This window comes from Somniosus microcephalus, unplaced genomic scaffold (genome assembly GCF_052327205.1).
Source record: "Somniosus microcephalus isolate GS21.2 unplaced genomic scaffold, FLI_Smic_1.0 scaffold14, whole genome shotgun sequence".
NCBI lineage: Eukaryota > Metazoa > Chordata > Chondrichthyes > Squaliformes > Somniosidae > Somniosus > Somniosus microcephalus.
In genome coordinates, this window is record NW_028225201.1 from 1,101,619 (window position 1) to 1,112,037 (window position 10,419).

The following is a 10,419-nucleotide window of genomic DNA, read 5'->3' on the forward strand; positions in this document are numbered from 1 at the left end:
CCATCTATTTTACCAGTTACTTCCTCAAAAAATTCCAGCAGATTAGTCAAACACGATTTACCCTTTGTAAATCCATGTTGACTCTGTCCGATCCTTTCCCCATTTGTCAAGTGCTCCGCTATTTTATCCTTAATAATGGACTCTAGCATTTTGCCCACAACCGATGTAAGGCTTACTGGTCTATAATTCCCTGCTTTCTCTCTACCCCCCTTTTTAAATATTGGGGTAACATTAGCTACCCTCCAATCCACGGGTACTGTTCCCGAGTCAATGGAGTTCCGGAAGATGATCCTTAGAGCATCTGCTATCTCCAGGGCCACCTCCTTAAGTACCCTAGGATGTAGTTTATCAGGCCCCGGGGATTTGTCGGCCTTCAGTCCCCTCAACTTACCCAACACCATATCCCTAGAGATACTAATTTCTGTCAGCTCCTCCCTCTCATTAGTCCCTATGTTTGTCGATATTCCTGGGAGGTTATTTGTGTCCTCCTTTTTGAATACAGAACCAAAGTATGAGTTTAATTGGTCTGCCATTTCCTTATTCTCCATTATATATTCTCCCGAATCGGACTGCAAGGGACCGACTTGGGATTTTACCAGTCTTTTCCTCCTGATATACCGATAAAAGCTTTTGCAGTCTGTCTTTATGTTTGCTGCAAGTTTACTTTCGTATTCTATTTTCCCCTTCCTGATTAATCCCTTTGTCCTCTTTTGCTGTATCCTGCACTGCCCCCAATCTTCCGGTCTGGTGCTTTTTTTTGCCAGTTGATATGCCCTTTTTTTTGATTTTATGCTGTCCCTAATTTCCCTCGTTATCCACGGTTGAGTCACCTTTTTAGGTTTATTTTTATGCCAAACCGGTATAAACATGTTCTGGAATTCTTCCATTCTATCTTTGAATGCTTGCCATTGTCTGTCCACTGTCAATCCCCCCAGAAACACCACCCAATCAATCTTACCCAATTCCCGTCTCATACCCTCGTAATTCCCTTTATTTAAGTTCTGGACCTTAGTCTCTGATTCAATTTCCTCACTCTCCATCTCGACTGAGAGCTCGATCATATTATGATCGCTCTGACCCAAGGGGCCTCGTACAAGAAGATTGCTGATAAGTCCCTTCTCATTGCACAATACCCAGTCTAAAATGGCCTGATCTCGAGTCGGCTCCTCGACATATTGGTCCAGATAACCGTCCCGAAAACATTCCAGGAATTCCTCCTCCTCAGAATTTTTACTAATTTGGGTAGTCCAATCAATATGTAAATTAAAGTCACCCATGATGACAGCTGTGCTCTTATCGCACGCTTCTCTAATTTCCCTTTTTATGCCTTCCCTCACCTCCATATTACTATTTGGAGGCCTATATATCACACCCACTAACGTTTTCCTCCCCTTGCTATTTCTCATTTCTACCCATACAGATTCCGTTTCATCCGAGTTAATATCCTTCCTTTCCATTGCATTAATCCCCTCCTTTACCAGCAATGCTACCCCACCTCCCCTACCTTTTTGCCGATCCTTCCTAAATATTGTATATCCCTGGATGTTAAGTTCCCAGCCTTGCCCACCCTGCAGCCACGTTTCTGTAATCCCAATCAAATCATACTTGTTTACCTCTATTTCCACAACTAATTCATCCACCTTGTTCCTAATGCTTCTAGCATTAAGATACAAAGCCTTCAGGCTTGCTTTTTTCACACTCTCATTATGAATTAGTTTGGCCCTTTGTGTTTCTCTCCTTTGCTTATTGCTTCTCACCTTTCTACCATCTATTTCTAACTTCATATGACTTCCCTCTTTTCCACTACCTAGGTTCCCATCCCCCTGCCAAATTAGTTTAAATCCTCCCGAACCGCCCTAGAAAATATTACCCCGAGGACATCGGCTCCCTCACAGTTCAGGTGTAGACCGTCCCCTTGGTACAGGTCACTCCTCCCCAAGAACTGGTTCCAATGCCTCAAGAATTTAAATCCCTCTCCCTTGCACCACTGCTCAAGCCACGTATTTAGCTTATCTATCTTACTCTCTCTAAACTTATTAGCTCGTGGCACTGGTAGCAATCCAGAGATTACTACCTTTGAGGTCCTACTTTTCAATTTAGCTCCTAACTCCCTAAATTCAGCTTGTAGGACCTCCTCCCTCTTTTTACCTACATCGTTGGTACCTACATGTACCACGACAACTGGCTGATCCCCCTCCCCCTTCAGAATGCTCTGCACCCGCTCCGAGACATCCTTGACCCTTGCACCAGGGAGGCAACATACCATCTTGGAGTCTCGGTCTCGGCCACAGAAACTCCTATCTATCCCCCTTACAATTGAATCCCCTATCACTATAGCCCTATCCCTCTTTTTCCCGCCCTTCTGTGCAGCAGAGCCAGTCATGGTGCCCTGAACCTGGCTGCTGGTGCCTTCCCCTGATAAGTCATCTCCCCCAACAGTACCCAAAACGGTAAACCTGTTTTGGAGGGAGATGACCGCAGGTGACTCCTGCACTACCTTCCTGCCTTTACCCTGCCTTTTGGTCACCCATTTACTGTCTGAGCTAGCCTTTACCTGCGGTGTGACCAACTCACTGAATGTGCTATCCACAACATCCTCAGCATCGCGTATGCTCCAGAGTGAGTCCATTCGCAGCTCCAGCGCCGCCATGCAGTCTGCTAGGAGCTGCAGCTGGACACACTTCCTGCACACATAGTTGTCAGGGACAGTGTCCCTGATTTCCCACATGGCACAGGAGAAGCATGACACGGGTCCGAGCTGCCCTTCCATGACTTAACCCTTACAATACCCTTTTATTTACTACGATTTAGCTTAATTATTGAATTCTACTTAGAATAAGTTTGTGAAAGTACTCACCAACCAGTCACCTACCTGTTTTCTGGTGTTGTATTTTCACTGCCGCCTCCTGTCCTGGAACCTTTTCCTCCTAGGTTAGGCTCCTGAAATAAAATAAATTGAACCTACCTTTTCAACTTCCCCTAACCCCTAAAAGGTTAGAGGAGGTGGAAGGGTGGGAGACACTACACTGTAGTGTTTCGGGTTTAGCAACAGCTCCACCTATATAAGAGTTACTGGCCTCCTGCTCTCCCGACTGCACCAGCTGTGAAAGAAAAAGCCCGCGAAAGGTGAGCTTTTAAACTCACCAGTTACTGGCCTATTGCTCTCCCGACTGCCCCAGCAGTTACTGGCCTCCTGCTCTCCCGACTGCCCCAGCTGTGGTCTCGGGCCTCGCTGGTCGCCGGGTTTTCTCCCGAGCTCCTCCTCGCTGCTCCCGCTGGTCCCGACTCCGCCTCCACCCGCTGCCGATGCCGCACTGGGGCCTACCTGAGCCTCTGGGGCCTCTTGTAGTCGCTCTGCCGCTCAGCTCCGCCTCCACCCGCTGCCGATGCCGCACTGGGGCCTACCTGAGCCTCTGGGGCCTCTTGTAGTCGCTCTGCCGCTCAGCTCCGCCTCCACCCGCTGCCGATGCCGCACTGGGGCCTACCTGAGCCTCTGGGGCCTCTTGTAGTCGCTCTGCCGCTCAGCTCCGCCTCCACCCGCTGCCGATGCCGCACTGGGGCCTACCTGAGCCTCTGGGGCCTCTTGTAGTCGCTCTGCCGCTCAGCTCCGCCTCCACCCACTGCCGATGCCGCACTGGGGCCTACCTGAGCCTCTGGGGCCTCATGTAGTCGCTCTGCCGCTCAGCTCCGCCTCCACCCGCTGCCGATGCCGCACTGGGGCCTACATGAGCCTTTGGGGCCTCATGTAGTCGCTCTGCCGCTCAGCTCCGCCTCCACCCGCTGCCGATGCCGCACTGGGGCCTACCTGAGCCTCTGGGGCCTCTTGTAGTCGCTCTGCCGCTCAGCTCCGCCTCCACCCGCTGCCGATGCCGCACTGGGGCCTACCTGAGCCTCTGGGGCCTCTTGTAGTCGCTCTGCCGCTCAGCTCCGCCTCCACCCGCTGCCGATGCCGCACTGGGGCCTACCTGAGCCTCTGGGGCCTCTTGTAGTCACTCTGCCGCTCAGCTCCGCCTCCACCCACTGCCGATGCCGCACTGGGGCCTACCTGAGCCTCTGGGGCCTCTTGTAGTCGCTCTGCCGCACAGCTCCGCCTCCACCCGCTGCCGATGCCGCACTGGGGCCTACATGAGCCTCTGGGGCCTCATGTAGTCGCTCTGCCGCTCAGCTCCGCCTCCACCCGCTGCCGATGCCGCACTGGGGCCTTTACAATTTATAATTAATTATTTACAACTAAAACTATGCACAAGAATAAAACTGTTCACATGACACAATACTAAGTGAACAACAACAAATAGTAACATTGCACATAAGTATTAAGTATCTCTCAACTAAAACAATATACTATAATATTTCAACAATTTTAAAACATTACTATCAATTTAAAAGTCCATTTTCAATCGGTTGACCGGATATCTTGTTCGTGTCGACCTTCTTAACCTTGGTGAAATTCCTTGCCCTCCCACACCAGAAGGCACAGAAGTATCTTCAGCAGGAAGGCTATCCATATCCCGATTTTCCACGGTTTCCGGATTAGAAATCCCATCAGAAGGTAAACTGGGACGGTCATAAACATCTATCAAAGGCTGACTAATAGAAGTATAATTATCTGCAATCGGATTGGAAATATTCGTAGTATCTGTAACAGCATCCACATTATCTGAATCATGACTATTGTTAATATCCTCAGAAGAGGGCTGGCCCCCACAAGGAGCCAAGTCTTTAATTGAAACAGTACTTTCTTTCCCATCTTGGAATCGAATATGAGCATATTGGGAATTTGCCTCCAACAGCTCCACCTCCTCCACCAAAGGATCATATTTTGACAATCTAACATGGCGTCGAAGCAGCACAGGTCCCTGCATAGTAAGCCATGAAGGTACCGTATATCCCGTAGTAGATCTCCGCGGATAGTTAAAGAGCCTTTCATGGGGGGTCACATTAGTAGCCGTTGAAAGCAATGATCTAATGGAATGCAGGGCATCAGGCAGTACCATTTCCCACTGTGTATTCTTAAGGTTCCGGGATGTCAAAGCCAACATAACTGCCTTCCAGATCACCCCATTGTATCGTTCGCACTGTCCATTACCCTGGGGATTATACGGGGTAGTTCTACTAGTAGAAATTCCCCGACTCTGAAGGTATTCCTTCAACTGGGAAGACATAAAAGAACTTCCCTGATCCGAATGGATGTACGCAAGCATCCCAAAGATGACAAAAAGTTGAGTCAGACATTTAATAACTGTAGCAGCTGATACATCTGCACAAGGAAAAGCAAAAGGGAACCTTGAAAACTCATCCACAACAGTAAATATATATCGGTTTTGAGTAGTTGAAGGAAGAGGCCCCTTAAAATCGACGCTCAAACGTTCAAAAGGAGAAGTAGCCTTTATAAGATGAGCTTGTTGAGGCTTAAAGAAATTCGGTTTACACCGAGCACAGATAGAACATGATGAAGTCATCCGCTTGACGTCTTCAACTGAAAAAGGCAAGTTCTTACTGCGTACAAAGTGTATCATCCTCGTAACCCCAGGATGACATAAGGCATTGTGAAGATTAATAAGCGTATCTCCGTGAATCACAGAACAATAAGCCCTCGACAGTGCATCAGCAGCAATATTATCCTTCCCCGGACGATAAACTATGTCAAAATGGTAACATGCCAACTCAATCCTCCATCTCATTATTTTATCATTTTTGATCTTTCCAAAATGTTTAACATCAAACATAAAGGACACAGATTTTTCATCAGTTACCAACGTGAAGTGTCGCCCCGATAAATAATGTCTCCATTTACGCAATGCTTCTACTATTGCGTATGCCTCTTTCTCTATTGAAGAATGTCTTTTTTCACTATTGTTCAAAGTACGTGAGAAAAAGGCCACAGGTCTTCCATTTTGGTTCAGAGTAGCCCCAATTGCAAAATCCGAAGCATCCGTCTCGATCACAAAGGGAACCTGCTCATCAATAGAATGCACAACTGCTCCTAAAATATCCTTTTTAAAATTCTCAAAACATGTCCTGGCCTCCCATGATAGAGGATATGTCGTAACCCGAGTAAGAGGCTGGATCTTCCGTGAAAAATTTGCAATCCAATTAGAATAATAAGAAAACAGTCCAACAACTCGTTGCAAAGCCTTAGAATTAGTAGGACAAGGTAAATCAATCAATGTTCGCAGACGTTCTGGATCTGGTTTAATCTTGTTTCCCGAGATAATATACCCCAATAGATTTACCTCAGTAGTCGAAAAGATACATTTCTCTTTGTTAAAAGTTAAACCAACTTTTTCCGCAGCTTGAAGGAATCTTTTTAAATTAGAATCATGCTCCACCCTTGATTTGCCACACACTGTGATGTCATCTAAGTATGAAAAGGTGTCAGAGAGGGAGTTATCACTTATAAAAGCATCCATTGCCCGTTGAAAACAAGCAACACCATTAGTAACACCAAATGGTATTCGGCAAAACTGATACAGCTTTCCACCAGCCTCAAAGGCCGTATATGGTTGATCCTTCTTAACAATAGGAATCTGATGATAAGCACTCTTTAAATCAATAGTGCTAAAAACCTTATACTGAGATACTTTGTTGATAAGCTCATCAATCTTAGGCAAAGGGTACGCATCTAATTGAGTATACCTATTAATAGTTTGGGAATAGTCTATCACCATTCGTTTCTTGTGTCTCTCGTTAGTCGTGACAACTACCTGTGCTCGCCAAGGTGAACAACTAGGTTCAATGATTCCTTCCAATAAGAGACATTGAACTTCAGAATTAATAAATTCTCTATGCTGACTACTATATCTTCTTGACTTAGTAGCAATTGGCTTACAATCCGACATCAAATTGGAAAAAAGTGATAATGGAGAAATAGATAAAGAGGTTAATCCACAAATAGATAAAGGTGGCTTAGTCCCTCCAAATGAAAGACTAAGAGACTCGTGTAACTGAAGCACATCATGTCCAATCAAAATATCCGCACAGAGATTAGGCAAAACAGATAGGCGTATATCAGTATACGTATTACCTAGAAGAATCATTTTCACAAAGCAACAATCAGCTATTTGTGAAGTAAGGGTCATCTGAGCCATACACACCTGATACGTAACAGGCGAAATTTTCAAATGCTTGCTTCTCCTTCGCAAACTGAAAACTTATAAAACTCTCAGTACTGCCCGTATCTATAAGGGCCTTCACTTCCAACCCATTAACTTGAGCCGTAACTATAGCTTTGTTTAGGCCATGAGCAAATGCAGCAGAAATTGATGCAATAAACGCCCTATCTAAAGGCTGAATAGTCACAGAGGAGGTAGTGGAGGAGGGCCCTCCCACACCAGGAGAGGAGGAGGTAATTGAACCTGATGATTTGCACACACGTGCATAATGACCTCTCTTGCCGCATTTACTACACACAGCCTCCCGAGCAGGACACTTCAGACGAGGGTGCCGGATATTCCCACAAAAATAACACTTCTGAATCCTAGAGGCAACAGCCACCGAAGCAGAAACTGTTTCAGAATCTAGTAAACCACTCCCATTAAGTCCACATAGTTCCTTTTCATCCGAAACTGCCGAAACCATAGTCGCAGGCCGATTAAAAAGAGCATAAGAATCCGAACTTCTCTGAGCCACATCCAATGTAGAAGCTTGCTCAAAAGCACTTTTAAGATCCAAAGTCTTATTTTCTAACAACCGCTGACGAATTGATCTAGACAGTAATCCATTAATAAAAGCATCCCGTACCGATTCTTCCTTATATTCTTCAGCCGTCACGGCCTTATAATTACAGTTAACACTAAGGCACCGAAGTGCTTGTAAATAAGTATCCAAAGATTCTCCCACCTGCTGCCTACGGGCAGATAGAAGGTGACGTGCAAATACCTCATTCTTTGGTTTGACAAAAATCTTTTCCAATGTAGAAATAGCCACTTCATAAGTTTTACAGTCCAAAATATATTTATATACATCCGGAGCAATGTAGTTGATCAGCATATTCAGCTTATTTAGAGACTCTTGATCCAACACGCCCAAAAAGTTTTTAAATGTACAATACCAATGTTTCCATTTATCATCCACTCCAGCAGAATTGGGGTCAGCCTTGAATCGTTCTGGTTGAAGATATCGCTCCATTCTAACATAAAGTTAATAAATTGAAATAAATAATAGATTTGCCTTCCAAAGCTAGGCTTTATTAACTTTAAAATCTGCAGCACATCTTCCCACATCCAGTCCCAACCAAAGCTGGAAAAGAACTGAATATAAGGTGGCCACAACACTTCATGTGATCATCAACTACCAATGAGATTACAACATATATCCCAAGGCAGTTAACAAACAACCAATCACAATACTTTTACTAAACAAGGAATAATCACCACACCCTCTGACAATGCTGCGCTCCCTCGGTACTGCCCCTCCAATAGTGCGGCACTCCCTCAGTACTGCCCCTCTGAGAGTGCGGCGCTCCCTCAGTACTGCCCCTCTGACAGTGTGGCACTCCCTCAGTACTACCCCTCCGACAGTGCTGCGCTCCCTCAGTACTGCCCCTCCGACAGCGCAGTGCTCCCTCAGTACTGCCCCCCCGACAGTGCAGCACTCCCTCAGTACTGCACCTCCGACAGTGCAGCGCTCCCTCAGTACTGCCCCTCTGAAAGTGCAGTGCTCCCTCAGTACTGCCCCTCCGACAGTGCGGCGCTCCCTCAGTACTGCCCCTCTGACAGCATGCAGCCAACAGTAACCACTCTGTTCATTGGCTGCATACATTGGCAAGGGGCCCAAAATTGTAACTTGTTAGCACCCCTTAAAGCTAGCCTGCACTGCTTAACAGGTTGGTGCACTGTAGCTGGAGCAGGTGTAGGCAGTTCAGGAAGTGAATTTGACGTGTTGTGATTTGGGTAAAGCTAAGCAGAGTGTGACAGGAAGGGAGGGAGAGTTTAATGGTAATAGTGCATCACTGAATGTCAAATCAGGAAAAAATGGTAAAAAGTTAAAAGTAAACCGTTTTATCTGAATGCACAAAGCATTCGTGACAAGATAGACAAATTAATGGCAAATATAGATTCAAGTGGCTTTGATCTAATAGCCGTTACAGAGATTTGGTTGCAAGGTGGCCAAGGTTGGGAACTAAATATTCCAGGATAGTAGATGTTTCAAAAAGACAGACAAAATGGAACAGGTGGTGGGATAACCTTGATAATAAAGGATGACATAAGGACAGTAGTGAGTAATGATCTTGACTCGGAAGAGTAGGAAGTAGAATCAGTATTTTGTATCTGTCTTCACAGTAGAAGACACAAAAAATACCAGAAATAGTGCAGAACCAAGTGTCTAATGAGAGTAAGTAATTAATATCAGTAAAGAAAAAGTGCTGGAGAAATTAATGGGACTAAAAGCCGACAAATCCCCTGGACCTGATGGCCTACATCCTCGGGTTCTAAAAGAAGTGGCTGCAGAGATAGTGGATGTATTGGTTGTGATCTTCCAAAATTCCCTAGATTCTAGAACGGTCCCAGCGAATTGGAAGGTAACAAATGTAACACCGCTATTCAGGAAAGGATGGCTAGAGATAACAGGGAAATACAGGCAAGTTAGCCTGATATCAGGCGTTGGGAAAATGCAGGACTCCATTATTAAGAAAATGGTAATGGCATTTAGAATGATTAGGAAGAGTTTTCATGGTTTTATGAAAGGGACATCTTGTTTGACCAGTCTATTCGAGGTTTTTGAGGATGTAACTAGCAAGATAGATAAAGGGTAACCAGTGGATGTAGTATGTTTGGATTTTCAAAAGGCATTCGATAAGGTATCACACAAAAGGTTGTTACACAAGATTAGGGCTCATGGGGTTGGGGGTAATATGTTAGCATGGATAGAGGATTGGTTAAGAGAGAAAACAGAGTCGAGATAAATGGGTCATTTTCAGCCTGGCAGGATGTTACTAGTGGGGTGCTGCAAGGATCAGTGCTTGGGCCTCAGCTATTTACAATCTAGATTAATGACTTAGATGAAGGGTCTGAATGAAATGTATCTAAATTTGCTCACAATACAAAGCTGGGTGAGAATGTAAGCTGTGAGGAGGACACAAAGAGTCTGTAAAGGGATAGAGACGGGTTAAATGAGTGGGCAAGAAGGTGGCAGATGGAATATAATGTGGGGAAATCACTCTGGGAGGAAGAGTAGAAAAACAGGATATTTTTTAAATGGTGAGAAACTTTCAAATGTTGGTGTTCAGTAGGATTTGGGTGTCTTTGTACAGGAAACACAGAAAGTTAACATGCAGCTACAGCAAGCAATGAGGAAGGCAAATGGGAATTATTGCAAAGAGGCTGGAGTATAAGAGTAAGGAAGTCTTGCTCCAATTGTACAGGGCCTTGGTGAGACCACACCTGGAGTACTGGGCACAGTTTTGGTCTCCTTATCTGA